Source organism: Cotesia glomerata, linkage group LG3 (assembly GCF_020080835.1).
Source record: "Cotesia glomerata isolate CgM1 linkage group LG3, MPM_Cglom_v2.3, whole genome shotgun sequence".
Lineage (NCBI taxonomy): Eukaryota > Metazoa > Arthropoda > Insecta > Hymenoptera > Braconidae > Cotesia > Cotesia glomerata.
Window position 1 is genome coordinate 14626300 of NC_058160.1, and position 20012 is coordinate 14646311.

General features: G+C 38.2%; 1 protein-coding gene and 1 pseudogene across 13 annotated transcripts in view; both read left to right on the plus strand.

Moving 5' to 3' along the window:
* LOC123261717 (potassium voltage-gated channel protein Shaker) overlaps nucleotides 1–20012 on the plus strand; it is a 1350734-nt gene that overhangs the window by 539671 nt on the left and 791051 nt on the right. The window lies entirely within an intron of this gene.
* Nucleotides 264–3347, plus strand: LOC123261726 (annotated as a pseudogene).

Sequence of the window (20012 nt, forward strand, 5' to 3'; positions counted from 1 at the left end):
CAAACAACTATGCCTGGAATCCGTAAGAAGGATTCCCCCCCCTAAGATAAAAAAAAAAACACACACACACACACACACACACACACACACACACACACACACCCACACACACACACACACACACACACACACACACACACACACATACATACATACAGACACCGTGACAACCTTGCGGGGATAGTCAGGGAAGCTTTCTGTGACCTTCAAACGTCGAGATCTGATGAAAACTTGATTTTTGCAAAACGGGGTGAAAACAATAACTTCCCGATTTTTGAAAATCTTCGATTTTCTTAGCGGGAAGTTAAAAATTTTTTCAAATGTATTTTTTTTTTTTTGATAACTTTTAAACGGCTTTACGGATCGATTCCAAAAACTAATCAGCTCTTGAAAATAAAAAACCACGTCGATCGCTACCAAGCTGGTCGAAATCGGTTAATTCGTTCGAGAGATATCGTAAACGAACGAAAACCGAAAAAAGTGTTTTTTCGAAATTACTTCGAAATTACTCCGAAATTTTTGATTTGATCAATTAAAACCCGAAAATTTTTTATGAGGCTGATAAAACTGCGTCAAATGCCGCCAACCGCGTGAAAATTGGTTGATCCATTCAAAAGTCATTGTGGTTTGAAAATTCTAAAAGTAGTGTTCTATGAAATTTCTATCAGACTTTTGAGCTCGAAGAGCTCAAATGCATAGAAATACTATTTCTTTGAGCTCAGCGAGCTAAAAATATCACATTAATTATATTTTGAGCTCAAAAATCTCAAAAACGTCATAAGTATAATTTTAAGCGCCCAGGTATGGAATAGCGGGAAGTTGCAGGGATGGCCTGTAGGATGAACCGTTTTACTAATTTTTTTGGTATATTATTGTTATTAACATGAATAAAAATTTCTTTTATAGCTTGATTAGTTAAAAATTTTCGTGTAGATTATGACAGTCAAGAATTGGGTTAGGTTTAAAAATGTTTAAATATATTTAAATATAATGACTTACAGCAGTACTGTTGAAATTTATCTCATATGACTTTTTTTTTATTTTTACAAATTTTATTATTATTAGTGTAGAAATTTGTATTATCGAAGTATCCATTCAAAAGAGGCAAATATTTTTATCATAAGAAAAAAATTTTTTAATTTAATCTATACTCCTTTATTACTGTATATATTTTATACTATACCATATTTTTGTATAAAACAGTATGGGATCAAATCATTAATGCTAAAAAAGATTTTTATAAAAACAAAAATTTTATTTATTTAATACAATATATAATGTACATTGTTTTTCCTTATAAACGCAGAAGAATTATATACAATACCCACGGGCACAGCATTAACATAGTCAACATAGGAAGATTTATTTCTTTACTTGCCTTTAAAAATCGACACAAGATTTTCAAGATTTCACTCAAGTAATTTATCAACAACCCAATTATCTATATCGCTATTATTATTAATTCACTAATTTATGTAATTATCACTATTTCATCACCAAAATTGTAAGCAAATCCACTCGTAAGTTTCAGACTTGGTTATGCGTGGTGGCGCTGAAGGCGTCGTGGATCGTGATAATCACGATCCGTTTCGCCGTAGTAAGGAAACGTTTCTTTATGATCACAATACGTTTTAACATATTCACATACCACGGCAAGTGAATATAAGAATCCGTATTGAGTATATCAGGTTAAAATATTGTGAAAATGACAATACTGTTTTGAGGTAATCACAATACTACGTTCACGGTCCACTGAGTCGCTACAATAGCAATACTTTTTTCTCCGTGTAACAGCTTGTCTGAGTCTTCTGTAGTTCATTTAAAAAAAAAATCAAAGCCTAACAACTATTTGAATACACTTCGAATGAAAAAAAAGGGAGCGTTTTTGAACGCACCAAACACTGAGAAAAACAACAAACATGGTTCGGGAAATAATTTGCAATACGGAATCGCTAGTATGCAAGGATGGCGTATAGAAATGGAAGACGCACATTGTGCAATCACAGGCTTGGAGGGTGATTTATCTGATTGGAGTTTCTTTGTGGTATTGACGGACATTCTGGAGCATTAGCTTCCGCGCCTAGCTCGGAACATTTACTCGACTCAATCGTTGACACAGAGGAATTTAAATCTCAGAATGTTATAAAGGGTATACATTTAGGTTTCTTGAAGTTTGACCACAAAATGCGTGATCTACTGGAAACGAGTAAAGATGTCTGGATCAACGGCTGTTTGTGCATTCATATCACCGAAACACATTTATATCGCAAACTGCGGTGACTCCAGAGCGGTACTGTGCAGCGCAGGAAATCCTGTTTTTTCTACACGAGACCACAAACCCGTGTTGCCGGCCGAAAAAGAACGTATCCAAGCAGCAGGTGGCAGCGTGATTTTAGCACGTGTTAATGGATCATTGGCTGTATCACGTGCTCTAGGTGATTATGAGTATAAAAATATCGAAGGACGGGGACCATGTGAGCAATTAGTCTCACCAGAACCAGAAATTTTCGTTCGAGATCGGGATATGGAGCACGACGAATTTTTAGTACTCGCCTGTGACGGCATTTGGGACGTTATGACCAATCAAGACCTTTGTGATTTTATTAATTCCAGATTATTGCTCACTGACGACTTAGAGGCTGTTAATAACCAAGTTGTTGATACTTATCTTCACAAGGTAATTTTTTTTTGTTTTTTTTTTTTTTTTTTATTATTATTTATTTATTTATTCAAAGTAACTTGTTTTTAATCTTATAACATGCAACTAAAATTTAATAATCGATAATGTTTGATGTTTTCAACCACAGTGTAGCCGAGACAATATGAGCATAGTATTGGTCACATTCCCTGCGGCTCCCAAGCCGAATATTAAAGCATTAAAGAAGGAAGCCGAATTAGAAATGATCGTCGAAAGGAGAATGAAAGAAATCATTAGACAACAAGAAGGCAAAGGCGGTTTCGATTATCTGGAATTGCTACGTATTCTTACTGATCAAGAAATACCAAATTTACCTCCTGGAGGCAGTCTTTCAGCAAAGCAATCCCTCAATGAACAAGTCTTTCTGAAAATGTGCCCTAGTAGAGCGAAGAGCACAAAGAGACCGAGGGAATTGGATTAAAATATAAGTAAATAACCTTGTGGAACTATAGCCAACTAATATAAGTATATGGAGAAGTTAAAATAATTATAATTCACGGATGAATTTTTGGTGTTAAATGTTCAAATATACTGCACACGTAAATATAATAATAATGATAATTAGAGCCAGGACTTTTGCCAACTTCCTGACCCTAATAATAATTAATTGATGATTGTAAAGTTTTTGTCATTGTTTTAAATATTGTTTGTAGTTTCAAGCTTTGATAATTAAAAATAAAAAATTGGTTCGCTTAGTGATTTAAAAAAAAAATTTTCAGTCATTTTATGTAATTTCAGTTTCTGCTTGGATGCATCTATTGATAGAAGTTACAATCCATTATAAAAGTTCTTCCAAAGAAATAACTGCTGTTTTCCGCCTAGCCAAAAGAAAATTTGAAATGCCGGAGTCTTTCACCATCAACAGTGTTATTACTTTAAGCAGTTTTCAGCATTTAATAATTTTAAATCTTAATTTATAGCGGTTCTACAAACTCTGTCACGCCTCTACTAGCTACCAACGAAACATGTGGATGGCCAACTTTAACTCAATTATTATAATTTTCCATCTCAACCGCCACGAGAAAAATACTGTGCATTATTTATTTATTTATCAGATTACTATTATTGAGGTGTACTCTTATTATCTTAATAATTAAAAATACATTCATTAAAGGTTAATTCATTTGATTATTATTATTTAGTTCAAAGTAACTATAAATTGATCATGTTGTCACCATCTACTATAATTGGATCAAACTACCAAGATAAAATTCAATTGTCTGGGTAAAAGAAACCTGTGTGAATAGATGCCTGTGTAAACGATCTTCTGTGCTAACGGATGCCTGGGTAAGAGAAACTCTGGGTAAATGGATGTCTGGGTAAACGATGTACTGTGTTTAAGAAATCTGGGTAAGCGCAATTCTGGTAAAATTATTATGTCCAATGTTAGATCTGGGTAATTGGATTGTGAGCAAATAATGTCTACCCTTTTCATTGAATACGGAAAACATATGAAATTTTCTATTTAAAAGTCGTTATCTTTCCTTTAATCCAGGAATAACAATAACGATTAAAATATTAAAAAATTTATAAGTTAGGAAATCTTTGTTTCAGAAATCTGGGTAAACGCAATCTTGGTAAAATTATTTTGTCCAATGTTAGATCTGGGTAATCGGATTGTGGGCAAATGATGTCTACCCACGGAAAATATTAAGTTGGACTTGAGAAGGGTTTTTATCGTTATTATTATTTATTTAAAATAATATTTATTTTATTATATAAATCTCTATTCTTTAGTAAAACTTTAATTTAAAAAGCTTTTAATTTATCAATGCAGTAAAAATGTTTTTCTGCTAATTTTCAATTTTAATTTTTTTTAGTTCTAATTTTTTAAAACTGTCAGAAAATTTTTTTCTTTTTCATTTTTGATATTTTTTTTTTAAATAAGAAAAATATTTTGAACATTTTTGTGTATGTGGGAAGTGTTGCTTTTTTTATGTTTAAAAAATAGCGTTTTAGCGTTGAGCTTTAGATTAAAATATCTTAGAAACTACGTAAGAGTAGTCGAGACATGTTGCGGATGGAATTTTGAAAATTATATACAGAACAAAATGAGCCAAACCCGATGTTTCTACGACCAATAGTTTACGAGATATTAATTTTTCAATGAAAAAAAAGCGGTTTCGCTCGAATGCTTATAAACAAATAGCTGTAATTTCGTGAAAAATCATTCGATTTCCTTCTTTTTTCTTTTAAATTATAATTATTGTTATCTTCTTTGAGCAAAAAAATCAGCTAAGCTTTGAAAAATTTTTAACTTTCCGCTAAGAAAATTGGAAATTTTCAAAAATCGGGAAGTTATTGTTTTTACCCCGTTTTTCGAAAATCGAGTTTTCATCAGATCTCGACGTTTTGAGGTCCTAGGAAGCTTTCCTGATTATTTCCGCGGTGATGTCACCGTGTCTGTATGTATGTGTGTGTGTGTGTGTGTTTTTTTTTTGTTTTAAGGGGGGGGGGAATCCTTTTTACGGATTCTAGGCATAGTTGTTTGGCCTGGATATGTGGCGACTCGACGCAGTGTCATACTAAAACTCGACGCTACCGCCCCTACCCACTAAACCCTAAACCCCTTTTCCTCTTTCCCCTAATCCCTCATGAAAACCGCCGTTAGGCATTACTTCGTGAGGGGAGGATCTAGCTACTGCTCTTTCTTCTGGAAGCTAAGGTGTTATTTTACCTTGTGTGTGTGTGTGTGTGTGTGTGTGTGTGTGTGTGTGTGTGTGTTTTTTTTTTGTAGGGGGGGGAATCCTTTTTACGGATTCTAGGCATAGCTGTTTGGCCTGGATATGTGGCGACTCGACGCAGCGTCATACTAACTCGACACTAACGCCCCTACCCACTAAACCCTAAACCCCTTTTCCTTCTTTCCTCTAATCCCTCATGGAAACCGCCGTCAGGCATTACTTCGTGAAGGGAGGATCTAGCTACTGCTCTTCCTTCTGGTGGCTAAGGTGTTAACTATCTTCCTTCTATCTTCTGCTATTTGCTCTTTTTCTTTCGGTGGAACGCAAGTCTTTAAGGACTTCTGTTGCAAACGTGTTAGTAGCGTTCCAGGCAGCTTCTTATGACAACATTGCTTCTACTAGTGAATCTGGTTGCATTCTCTGGTTCAGGATCCTCTCCAGTTCTTCACGCTGTGGATCGAAACGAGGACATACAAAGAAGACGTGCTCCGCGTCTTCAGCAGCTCCTGGGCAGGACGGGCACTCCGAAGAGTCATCGTGCTTAAAGCGGTGTAGATACTCTCGAAAACACCCATGTCCCGACAACATCTGCGTAAGATAGTAATTGACCTCACCGTGATTCCGGTTAAGCCAAATGTCGACCCGAGGTATGAGACGGTGCGTCCACCTACCCTTCTCTGCAGCATCCCATTGTAGTTGCCATCGGCCTATGCTCTTTTGCCGTTCTTCAATTCTAAGTTCTTCCGGGCTCAGTGCAGTTGACCTTTTCGTTGGTAAGGGCCCGTCTTTCCTCTGCTAGAACTCTAAGAGGTAGGGTTCCAGCAATGACGCACACTGCTTCTTCTGATAGAGTGCGGAAGGCACTAGCTACTCGTAGGGCACTCTGTCGGTATATTGGTCCAGCTTTTCTCCATGATTCTTGGGTTTCCAGTGCATCAGCCCAAATGGATATTCCGTAAGTGAGCACTGATGTGACTACTGATGACAATAGTAGCCTCCTGCTCTGCATTGGGCCTCCGATGTTAGGCATCAGCCGTGCGAGACTAGCCCTCACTACTGACGCTTTGGCACTGACATGTTCCACCTGCTGTTTGAAGTTGAGTCGTGCATCCAGCATCACTCCCAGATAACGGATAAATGGTTGTGATGTGATTTCTCGGTCACCGACATTAATCTTAATTGTTTCAACTTCTTTTCGGCTGGTAATAAGCACTGCTTCGGTCTTCTGCTTGGCCAGTTGTAGATTTACTGTATCCATCCACTGGTTGATCTTCTCAAAAGTGATGTCAAACAGATGTTGAATCTCGTCGAGGTGTTTGGCGACGGTCACTGCGGCAACATCATCCGCATACGCTACCAGTTTGACACATCTTGGAAGCTTCAGTCTCAGGAGCCCGTCATACATGATATTCCACAGAAGTGGACCAAGAACAGAGCCCTGTGGCACACCACCGGTTATATCATACTCTTTTGGACCATTCTTTGTATCGTATTTCAGCACTCTATCTGTAAAATAGCTAATCACTAGTCTGCGAAGATATGTTGGCACGTTCTTCTCGTCGAGAGCTTGCATGATGCAGTCCCAATTAGCGGAATTGAAAGCATTTTTGATGTCCAAGGCAGCCACCAGGCAGTACTTCTTCGTTCCACCCTTCCATCTAGTTCCTGCGATTGCCTCTTTGGCCGTATTGACAACCAGGTTGATCGCGTCCAGGGTTGATCGTCCTTTCCGGAATCCATACTGGTTGTCTGCCAAGAGTGGGTCGACTACTGCATCTATTCGCTGATGGATGATACGCTCAAATATCTTACCCGCCGTATCTAGCATGCAGAGTGGTCGGTAAGATGACGGTTCTTCTGGCGGTTTCTTTCCTTTAGGTAAAAGTACTAACCGTTGCTGTTTCCACTTACGAGGAAAAGTCCCCTCCTTGAGACATGCGTTGTAAGCGTCTAGAAATAATGTTGGTGCTGCCTTTATAATGGTTTTCAAGGCTATATTAGGGATTCCGTCCAATCCCGGCGCTTTATTATTTCCTACCCGATCACAGGCCTTCAACAATTCTTCTTCAGTGACAGGTGGAATGTCGTCCAGTTCATCTTGCGTTGACTGATAATTGAGACTGTGTTGCTGTGGAAACAGCGCAGTGACGATTTTCTGAAGGAGTTGGGGACACGTAGGTGACGGCATTTGTTGTTTCTTCAGGTGCGTCATGACCACCTTATACGGCCGACCCCACACGTCTTTGTCGACCTCGTATATGAGCTCTTTCCAGCATCTTCTTTTGCTCTCTTTTATGGCCTTATTAAGTTCACGACGAGCTTTTTTGTACTCTGCGATCAGCACTGCAGAGTAAGGTCGTTGATAGCCACGCTGTGATATTCTTCTCTTTCGATGACACTCTTTACGGAGGTTGCTGATATGATCATTCCACCAGTGTACCGCAGGTCTTGTATTCATAACACGTTTGCGAGGCATACTGGCATCACAAGCTTGTGTTACTCGCATCATCAGAGCCTTAGTATGTTCTTCTGCACATCCAGTCTCTATCGGATCACTATCGAGGGCTGTTAGCAATACTTCTGGGTCAAGAGATTTCACCTTCCAACCGACGGTGTTAAATTGCTTGATAGGCCCCCGGAGGTTCTGGTCGTTTGACGTTTCCCAGAGTATCGCATGATGGTCACTGGCAGTGTAGATGTCCAGAACCTTCCAGTTAGTGTTACCTTTAGCAAGGCTGGTACTGACAAAAGTGACGTCTACAATCGAGCTTGCGTCACCTTTGGTGTAGGTCGGCGTGTCACCACTGTTGAGCAAGACTACATCTAGTGTAGAAAGAGCTTCTAGCAGCTCTCTTCCTCGTGCATTAGTCTGCTTACTGCCCCAGTCCACTGCCCAGGCGTTAAAGTCCCCGGCTATTGTGTGTGTGTGTGTGTGTGTGTGTGTGTGTGTGTGTGTGCGCGCGTGTGTGTGTGTGCGCGCGTGTGTGTGTGTGTGTGTGTGTGTGTGCGCGCGTGTGTGTTTTCCCCTTTAGGGGAATCCTTTTTACGGATTCTAGGCATAGTTGTTTGGCCTGGATATGTGGCGACTCGACGCAGCGTCATACTAAAACCTCGACGCTAACGCCCCTACCCACTAAACCCTAAACCCCTTTCTCTTCTATCCTCTGATCCCCCATGGTACCGCCGTAAGGCATTTCTTCGCGGGGGGAGGAATTAGCTGCCGCTCTTCCTTCTGGTGGCTAAGATGTTATTTCTTCCTTCTAGATTCTGTCTTTTGCTCTTTTTCTCTCGATGGAACGCAGCTCTGTAAGCACTTCTGTGGCAAAAGTGTTCGTTGCATTCCAGGCAGCTTCTGAAGACAGCATTGCTTCTACGACTGACTCTGGTTGACTTCTCCTCTTCAAGATCCTCTCCAGCTCCTCACGTTGTGGATTAAAACGCGAGCACTCGAAAAAAACGTGCTCCGCATCTTCAGTGACTCCAGGGCAGGACGGGCACTCCGGAGAATCGTCATGCCTAAAGCGGTGAAGATAAGCCCGAAAACAGCCATGTCCTGACAACATCTGCGTTAGGTAGTAGTTGACCTCTCCGTGTTTCCGGTTCAGCCAAATGTCGATCTTTGGTATGAGACGATGCGTCCATCTACCCTTCTCTGCGGCATCCCACTGAGATTGCCATCGTGCGATGCTGTGCGATGCTGTCTTTGTTCCGTTCTGAGTTCTTCTGCGCTCAGTGTTGTTGACCTCTTTCGTTGGTAAAGGTTCCTTCTTTCTTCAGCTAGGACTCTGAGAGGTAGAGTTCCAGAAATTACGCACACTGCTTCCTCAGATATTGTGCGGAAGGCGCAAGCTACTCTTAGGGCACTCAGGCGATATACTGGTCCAGCCTTTCTCCATGCTTCTTGTAATTCTAGCGCATCGGCCCAAATGGATATTCCGTACGTAAGCACTGATGTGACTACAGTTGCCAACAATAGTCTCCTGCTCTGCTTTGGGCCTCCGACGTTAGGCATCAATCGTGCGAGGCTTGCCCTTACTACTGACGCTTTGGCACTGACGTGTTCCACTTGCTGTTTAAAGTTGAGACGGGCATCAAGCATCACTCCCAAATATCGGATATAAGGTTGTGATGTGATTTCTTGTTCGCCGACTCTAAGATTGATGGTCTCTAACACTTTCCTGCTGGTAATAAGCACTGCCTCAGTCTTATGTTTCGCCAGTTGAAGATTCATTGTGTCCATCCACTGGTTTACTTGCTGGAATGCTAGATCAAACATGTGGTGAATCTCGTCCAGGTGTTTAGCGACAATCACTACGGCCACGTCGTCCGCATACGCTACAAGTTTAATATTTCTTGGGATCTTTAGCCTTAGAAGCCCGTCATACATGATATTCCACAGCAGTGGGCCAAGAACAGAGCCCTGCGGAACACCTCCGGTGATTTCGTACTCTTTCGGACCGTCCTTTGTGTCATATCTGAGGACTCTATCCGTGAAGTAGCTAGCTACTATTTTACTTAGGTATCCTGGCACGTTCTTCTCTTGAAGAGCTTGCATAATGCAGTCCCAGTTAGCAGAGTTGAAGGCGTTTTTGATGTCTAACGTCGCCACCAGGCAGTACTTCTTCGTACCACCCTTCCATCTGGTTCCTGCAATTGCCTCCTGGGCCGTAGTAACAACCAGATTGATCGCGTCCAGGGTTGATCGTCCTTTTCGGAATCCATACTGGTTGTTTGCCAGGAGTCGATCTGCAACTGCTTCTATTCTTTGATGAATTATGCGTTCGAATATCTTACCGGCTGTATCCAGCATACAAAGTGGACGGTAAGATGACGGCTCTTCTGGTGGCTTTTTTCCTTTAGGGAGTAGAACCAGTCGTTGTTGTTTCCATTTCCGAGGAAATGTCCCTTCCTTGAGGCACGTATTGTAAACTTTCAAGAATAACGTTGGTGCTGCCTTTATGGCTGTTTTCAAGGCAATATTAGGGATTCCGTCTAGTCCCGGCGCTTTGTTATTCCCTACGCGGTTACAAGCCTCCATTAGTTCTTCTTCCGTGACAGATGGAATGTCTTCAGGGTTTAGCTGCCTTAACTGGCCGGTGAATACCGGTTGTTGAGGAAACAGCACAGTAACAATCCTCTCTAGGAGCCGCGGACACGTAGGCGACGGCATTGGCTGGTATTTCAGGTGGGCCGTGACCACCTTGTACGGTTTGCCCCATGGGTCCTTCTCCACTTCTTCGACGAGTTCTTTCCAACAGCGTCTTTTATTATCCTTGATGGCTTTGTTTAGTTCCCGACGGGCCTTTTTATACTCTGCCACCAGTTCTGCAAGGTTAGGTCGACGGAAGCCACGCTGTGATATTCTTCTTTTTCCTGAGGCATTCTTTACGAAGAGCGCTGATGTGATCGTTCCACCAGTGCACCGCGGGTCTTCTATTTATGCCTCGTTTTCGTGGCATACTGGCGTCACAAGCTTCGGTCACTCTTTTCATAAGTTCTTTAGTCTGATCTTCTGCGCATCCAGCGGTGATCGGGCCATTATCCAAAGCAGTCGTCAGCGTACCCACGTCGAAAGATTGTACTCTCCACCGAATGTGGTTAGGTAACCTACTAGTTCCTCTAGTATCCTGGTCATTTGATATCTCCCAGAGAATCGCGTTGTGGTCACTGGCAGTGTAGATATCCAGCACCTTCCAGTTGAGGTTACCTCTCGCGAGGCTGCTACTGACGAACGTGAGGTCTACGATGGAACTTGCGTCTCCTTTGGTGTAGGTTGGTGTGTCACCACTGTTGAGTAAGACTACGTCTAATGCAGTAAAAGCCTCAAGTAACGCTTTACCTCGTGCGTTAGTTAGCTTGCTACCCCAGTCTACTGCCCAGGAGTTAAAGTCGCCGGCTATCGCGACTGGATGATGCTGCTTCGCGTCCTCTGTCAGTCGATCCAGAAAGTTAGTGAAGTCAACAATAGAGAGGCTAGGTGGTGCGTAGCAGCTATAGAAGCGAACGCCATCTACTGATACTGCTACAAAGCCGGCATTGCAATTATTAACTACGCTCTGGAATGGGAGCTTGCCACAGGACCAAATGACGGCCCTAGTGGTCGTGTCCGTTTCCCATAATTTGCCTTTAAGGCATTTATATGGCTCAGCTATTAGTACAAGGTCAGGCCCTAGTTCACGCACTGTCTGCAGAAGCAAGTCATGTGCAGCCTCACAATGATTGAGGTTGAGCTGCAGTATCTTCATGTTCTTTTGTTTATTAACCTCTGAAGCGCCTCTTGGAATACCGGGCATTTGTGGTTGCCGGCGTAGTGGGCAGAGTTCTCTGCGCTTTGGTTTTCAGCGCATAATGCACATTTGGCTGGATTCTTACAACCAGCGATCTTGTGCCCCTCTTGTCCGCACCTGATGCAAAGCTTAGATCGGTCTACGCTACTTTTGCACTGAAATCCATGATGCCCGAAGTGCCAGCACTTGAAGCATTGGGTTGGTCTTCTCGTGGCTCTAATTCGGCAGTTTACCCAGCCGATACGGATTTTACCGCTTCCTTCCAATATCTTCCGCGCTGCAGCTGCTGGTAGAGTCACTACGGCAGTCTGGGTACCTCTGTAGGCCTTTCGGATCTTAATTGCCTCTAGCGATACCTCGCAGGATTATCCGGTTGCCATCTGCAAGGCGGCTTGAATGTCTTCCCTGGTTGTAGTGTCATCAAGGTCTCGGATTTCGACGTCTTCCTGTGGACCTTTGCAGATCACTTTGGCCTCTTCTTGTAGGATGCCCTCGATGCGCGCGTGTGTGTGTGTGTGTGTGTGTGCGCGTGTGTGTGTGTGTGTGTGTGTGTGTGCGCGTGTGTGTGTGTGTGCGCGCGTGTGTGTGTGTGCGCGCGTGTGTGTGTGTGCGCGTGTGTGTGTGTGTGCGCGTGTGTGTGTGTGTGTGTGTGTGTGTGTGTGTGTGTGTGTGTGTGTGTAAATCTCTCATAACTTTTGAACGAATCATCCAATTCGATCGTAATAATTGGCATTCCAAAGAATTCCTTTGCCTTTAGAAATCTGATGCCAGTTAACAGAATTTGAGTCGATGAATTTTGAGAAATCTCAAGAATAAAATTTCCAAAAATTCGTTTTTTTTTTTAATATCTTTTAAACGGCCAAACCGATCGATTCCAAAAACTAATCAGCTCTTAACCTTGAAAAATCACGTCGATTGCCACCAGCCCAGTCAACATCGTTCGTGACATATCGTTGTCGAAAAAAATTTTTTTTTCAGAATTTCTATGAAATTTTTAGTCTAACCAGTTTATGTTTAAAGATACTTTAACGAACTTAAAAAACTGCGTTGAATGCCGTAAACCGTGAGAAAATCAGTTAATTTATTCAAAAGTTATTGCGGTTTGAAAATTCAAAAAATAGTGTTCTATGAAACTTCCATCAGCTTTTTGAGCTCGAAGAGCTTAAAAAATAAGTGAATTGTTGAGCGCTTAAGTATGGAGGTAGCGGGAAACTGCAGGGATGGCCTTTAGGGTCAACCGTTTTCCTAATTTTTTTGAATTTATTTGAATTACTTTTAGTTTTTTGAATTTCTGTATACGCGAGAAAAAATGATCAAGTCTGATCAGATATGAACAGGCATGAGTCTTCGAATCTGATCAGATATGAAAAATGACCGGGTCTGATCAGACCTGGCCAGACATGTTCATGTCTGATCAGATCTGTTCATGTCTGACTCGATCAGGTCCATAAAAGAAAAAAAAATCAAGAAAACGGTTGACCCTGAAGGCCATCCCTGCAACTTCCCACCAATTCTATACCTAAACGCTTAAAATTTCACTTATGACGTTTTTAAGCTCTTCAAGCTCATAAATAAAATTTGTGTGTTATTTTGAGCTCTCCGTGCTCAAAAAAATTGCTTTTGTATGCTTTTGAGCTCTTCGAAATTAAACGTTTGATAGAAGTTTGATAAAACACTATTTTTTGAATTTTCAAATCGCAATAACTTTTGAATAAATGAACCGATTTTTACGCGGTTGGTGGCATTCAACGTAGTTTTTAAGTCCCATGAAGAACTTTCAAGTTTAAATTTAAAGATCAAAAAATTTCGAAGTATTTCCGAAAAAACACTTTTTTCGGTTTTCTTTCGTCAACGATAATTCACGAACGAATCGACCGACTTTGACCGAACTGGCGGCGATCAACGTGGTTTTTTGATCTTAAGTGCTGATTTTTTTTTTTGAATTGATCGGTATAGCCGTTTAAAAGTTATTCCAAAAAAACCAATTTTGAAAAATTTTTTTTTTGTAGTTTTTTTGCGATTTCTTAAAATCTACCAGTCCGCATTGTTCCAAAGTATATACAAAATCTAAGTTTGGTCAAGTCCTTTTGAATGGCACTAACCACGATCAAATCGATCAAGCTGTTCAAAAGTTATAAGAGGTTTACATACATCCACACACGCACACACACACACACACACATACTGAGACACTATAAATGTCCCGATTTTATCAGCCTGGCGAACTACCACCCGAAATTTTCGTTACCGACGCTCGCTTAATTAATGTGTAGCTCTCGTGACGTCACAGGACGACACGAGGAGGGGAAAAAACGGTTACGAACCTCAAACCTTGAGCATTGATCGACACTTCTATCTATCCTCCGGTGCCAACCACCACGTTTGATATTTCTTAGTCAATTTACTACTATACCACTATTATCACTATTAGGTGATTACTCACCAAAATTTATAAAACTTACTACTAAAACCTACTAAAATTCTATTAATAGTTTAATACTAATTATCAGAAATATTTTATATTACTTCTATTAATTTTATTATTTTTGCATTAGGTGATTATTCACCACGTTTATTACTATTGTTTAATTATTTATAACACTAAGTTTAATTATTCTATCCCTATAATTATTTTGTTAAATTACGTAACTGAAATACCACAAGTTTATATTAAAAGTGCTTATTTTGTGTAATAAAGTTAAGTTTATTGTTATCACCGCTATACACTATTACTAAACTACCAATATTCACCTATCTATTTACTACGACTATCTATCTACAACCTGCCAAAGGGTCAATCAAAGACGAAGGGTCATCGTTGCAGTTAAAATTTGTAAGTAAGTAAAATAAATTAACTGGCACGCGTGAGAACTTCTGTCTCAAACTAATAAAGTCATCTAAAGACAAAGACACTCATTGGTTCATGGGAACGGAATATCCCAGAGCAGCGAATCCTAATTTTTAGAAGTTTAGGCGATTATTTCTTATCCGCGAGGTTTAATGGTCTAAATAATTAAATTTTTAAATTAAGCAAAAATTTAGTGTTTCAATACATACATACATACAGACATACAGACACCATCGCGGGAATAACCAGGGAAGCTTTCTAGGACCTCGAAACGTCGCGATTCGATGACAACTCGATTTTCGTAAAACGGGGTGAAAACAATAACTTCCTGATTTTTGAAAATCTTCGATTTTCTTAACGGGAAGTTAAAAAGATTGGTGCTGACGGGGATTCGAACCATGTACGTTGTGCTCTTCAGACTGATACTTTACCTGTTGACCCAATGACTTATCTTAATTCTAGTGTACCTTTCAAACTACTTTAAGTAATTTATATTTTATACATGACATCCTTATAGTTAACGAAGTTCTATACTTAATTTATTAATTATTAATAATTAATTATACACAGTAAAAAATTTTGCGTCATTGCGTCGAAAAATTTTGTGTTAAAGATTTTTATATTAAATATTTAACACTTTTTTGTGTTGATTTATCAGAATAAATGTTAAATTTACACATAAAAGTGTTAAATATTTAACACAAAAATTTTTAACACTAAGATTTTTGAGGCAATGATGCAAAATTTTTTACTGTGTACCCGTGAAAAAATATTCTGATCAGGCTTGATATGAGCTGATAAGGCCATATAAAAAATTATGGATATGTTCATATCTGGCCTGATATGATCTATGTCTATATTTAATTTTTAATATGTCCTGATATGGCCTGATGTGAAAATTGGCCATATCAGGCCTGATCGAGCCTTATTAATTTGATATGTCTATATCAGACTTGATATAGCTTGATATGCTCATATCTAATTTTACATTATTTTTTAATGTCCTGATATGCCCTGATATAACCTTATAAAGTTATATACACTTTGATAAACTTGAAAAAAAAGCCCTGATCAGGGTTGATATAACTTGATATGGATTCATATAGTCTGATATACTCATACCCTTACTGGCACATAAGTAGTCTTATGTACTCATATAAAGGCATACCCGAGTAAAAAAAACTATAAATCATTATATATGATTCATATCTAATTATATAGAAGCTTATGTAATTTATTTGTAATTATATAGATGTATATATAATTCATATAAAATTATATATGAATCATATAGAATTCTATATAATTTTTTTTACTCCAGTGGGTATTTTGTGATTACCATAAAACCTTCTCTTTTTCTATCTAAGAATCTGTTACTCCAATGATTAACAATTTTTTAATATATAGTATTTTTCGGATGAAATAATAGGAACTTAAAAAAAAATTTTATTTCGAAAAATTATTAGTTTTGTCAAGTTCAAAAATTGTTAGCCAGGCCCTCCAGCAATATATAGTTCCATATACTAAAAAAATAATTCCATAAAAATTTAAGCTTTTAATTCTGATTTTACCTCGATTATTTTTTTAATTCCAAAGAAATTATCAATTCTAAAGCAACGAAGTACCTTAACAATATATTGTAGAATCATTTTTGCGATTTCATTTATACATAGATAATTTTATAAATCTACATATAGATACCATTATTATCTATAAATATTGACATTTAATAATTAATAAATTAGATAAAAAATTTTGTTCACTACGAATCGACCATGTATACGATTTGCATAACTTGTAGTTATAATAAACTTTGTTCTCAAAGTAAGTCTCTTAGGTAAACGGGTAGTGAATTACTTATTCAAGCGGTAGGTCCACGGTTCAATTCCGACTCGTGGCGATTTTTTTTCCTATAGAAATAATTATACCTAATTATATAGGGCCATTTTTCATTTATAATTATGTAATATAATGATATATAATTTTTTTACCGAAGCGGGTACATAGTCTGATATACTTATATCAAGGCATATATAGTCTGATATGGCCAATTTCCATATCAGGCCTGATATGGACGGTTTATATAAGGCCTGATATAGCCTGATCAGAAAATTTTTTCGCGGGTATATTAGTGATTTATTTGGGACGGCTATGTATTTTTTTCGCTTTATTAACATATGGTTCTATGTGAAGTAAAAAAAAAATTTCTTCAAGGTTTATTCCGTAATTATAATTTTATTGTTTTCTTTTAAATTTTAAATTTTTTGTAATTAAAACGTACAGGAAATGGAGAATTATTTGTGTGTTCTACAATTTAACAGCCTTTGACACTACTGCAATGACCAAAGCGTAGCTTAAGATAATAACAGACACCTTGAAAGGACTTATCGCCTATCGATATCAACTGATATATTTTCGTATTTTCATGCTATCAAACTCAAACTTTTACTAAATAATCTTATTTTTCGCGTATTCAATGGAACACAGTAAAAAATTTTATGTCATTGCATCAAAATTCATCGTTAAAAATCATCGTTTTGGCATGGAAAATTAAAAAGTTTATGCTTATATGAGCCGAAATTTTTGATGAAAGTTGTACATTTACAATTTATAAGGGGATAGAAACTGATACGTCATACGGAACAAATTAATTCTAAAAATAGAACTGCAGTCTATAATTCGATAAAATTTTTCTTCCAGACTTAAAATATCATTTAAGAGGGCAAATCATGCATGAACAGTTTTTGTCAGCTGATATATGGAGTTTTAATCCTTATCTAATTTAGGCTAGATCAGACATGATCAGACATGGACAGGTCTGATCAGGTCTGAGCGTATTTAACACTTCAGACATGAACAGGCATGGACAGGTCTGATTAGGTCTGAGCGTCTTTAACAGTCCAGACATGAACAGGCATGGACATGCTTGATCAGATCTGATCAGGTCTGAACGTATTTAATGCTTCAGACATGAACAGGCATGAACAAACATGAGCAGGTCTGAGCGTATTTAACACTTCAGACATGAACAGGCCTGATCAGGTCAGATTTCACGCCTGTTCAGATATGAACAGGTCTGATCAGTCCTGATCATTTTTTCCCGGGTATACACGGAAAAAAAAATTGGGGCTGCCACATGAAACATTTCTGTGGAAGATACATGACTTTCATATGACAGCAACATGATTTTCGTGAAGCAGGCAATAATAGTTAAAACAATGATAATAATTAAATGATAATGATAATTATAATTTATATTATTAAAAGAATAAGAACAATTTCGTCTTCTGGATAATCACATGATGAGATCGATTTTTTTAGTGAAATTTAGGGTCATTGCGAAAGACTTGACTTGAATTTGTGTCTTTTCAAGGTTTCATATCATTCTCGTTGATAGTCAATTCATTATGATAGATATTGAGGTTGTATTCGATAATGCTCTATCTCTAGATACATAATTAAGAAATGACCTTATATCTTGTGAGCTATTGACATTTTTAAAGATATATGCTCATATCGATGTTACACTCATCGAGACCTTTCATTTGAGTACCCATATCATTTTTTCATATATTTTATGTATTTATATGTATTATATTGCAAAGTGGCCAGTTGGCTCACATTAGGCAAACACCAATTTACCACCTGATGCAAATATCATCAGCAGATAACATGTAAAATCTGATTAGAAATTAGGCGATAATCGCTAATGTACGAAAATCGTTTAAGAGTGGAGCTAGACGTCTCCCCACTTCTCAATGCTAATTAATGTACGCGGAAGCCGCGTGCATTCAGTCTTTGTTCAACCTTCATAATGTATACTTCTGTAATTGATATATTTGTTAAAATATAAATAATTATTTTTACCGTATTACAACGCAATGTGCGGTATTTTATTAATTTACACCGTTTATTAAATAATAACGGCATTTTAATCTACAATAGTGTAACGGGTAATTTTTGAGGTGTTTAAAATAATTAAACCAACGAAACAATACTGCGACTCAAACGCCCCTTGCTCGAATCTGAAGCTCGCCGGATTCCAGGGTCAAAAAGGGGGGTTGTCAACAATATACAGAACTCAATTAAAATGTAAATAACCTATAGATAACTAAGTCTAAAGAAATGAATTCGAAAGTCAAATAGGTTATGATAGAGACAAATTAAACAATTTATTTATCAAAATCAATTTAAATAAGTCAAAGAAACAAGATTACAAATACAACAAATACACGTGGTACAATTTTTGGTTATATCAAAACCCAAAACGAAATCTAGATTAACGATTGTCGTTAGTCAAAAACGAAAATACAAAGGTATCGATCTCTTAAACAAATAATCCTACGTTGGTAGCCGCAAGCATACCTTCGGTCGGTAACGAAGGCCCGATCAAAACTGGCCTTTACAAAATAACAATCCTCACACACACACCCTCACACGTCGTGAGTTTCAAAATCGCGAACTAATCGTCAAAAACTGGTTACCCGCTTCCCCAGGAGACTAGCCGTCACCCCTGGGCCTAAACCGCTACCCCGAGAGCGAATGGAGAGTGTCCTCTTTGCCCCCACCTACTCGGTGTATGATCACCTACTGGAGTTTTGACAGAAGGCCAAAAATCCAGGGAAGTCAAATCTTGTTAAGAGTGCAAAGGTATACTTACCAATGTTCTAGACGAAACCAAGGTAATGTCCCTCCAGGTGTTATTTGTTGGAAGAGTATTCACCACAAATAACCACTCTGTCACAAGACTTCCTTTTCCGAGCCAAATTTTGGCGTTTATCATTTTTCCCCTAACTCTCTTGTAACGAACCGGAAGAGTCGTTTTAGACACCTGTCCGGTGTCCTCGAACTAGCATTCAAAAATAATTATTTATTATTTTAATCGCAATTTCCTTCATTTTCTATCCATTCGTCTCGCCAAATTCTAAGTTTTTATTTTTGAAACTTAATTCTTTATTATTTTAATCGCAATTTCCTTCATTCTCTATCCATTCGTTTCGTCAAATTCACAATTCTTTATTATTTTAATCGCAATTTCCTTCATTATAAATCCATTCGTTGATTTTCCATACTAAATTGTCCTCGGGACTTAAAATAATTTTGCCAGTCTTTTACTTTCTTTTACAATTTAATCATACCTTCGGTAACAATAATATAAAATTATTAAATAAATACAAAAATTAAATAATAATCGCCGCACTAATAACAATAATTGTTTCTATTAATTTTTAAGTAAATAATAAAAAAATAAACTAAAATACTCAGATACAAAAGTGAAATCTGGGTCATAATAGTACAATACGACTCCGATTATCAGTTAACAAGGAGTATGTCGTACATTAATTAAATAATATGACGCATATACAAGACAAATTAGCTTGGTATGTCGTGTACTCAAGAGGTCTCGAGTAGTCAGCCATTTTGTTGAGGAAAGCGTCGTTTCATTGTTCGAGGAAGATTCTGGTTTGTCGGTCACCTCGATTATTCGTCTGTTT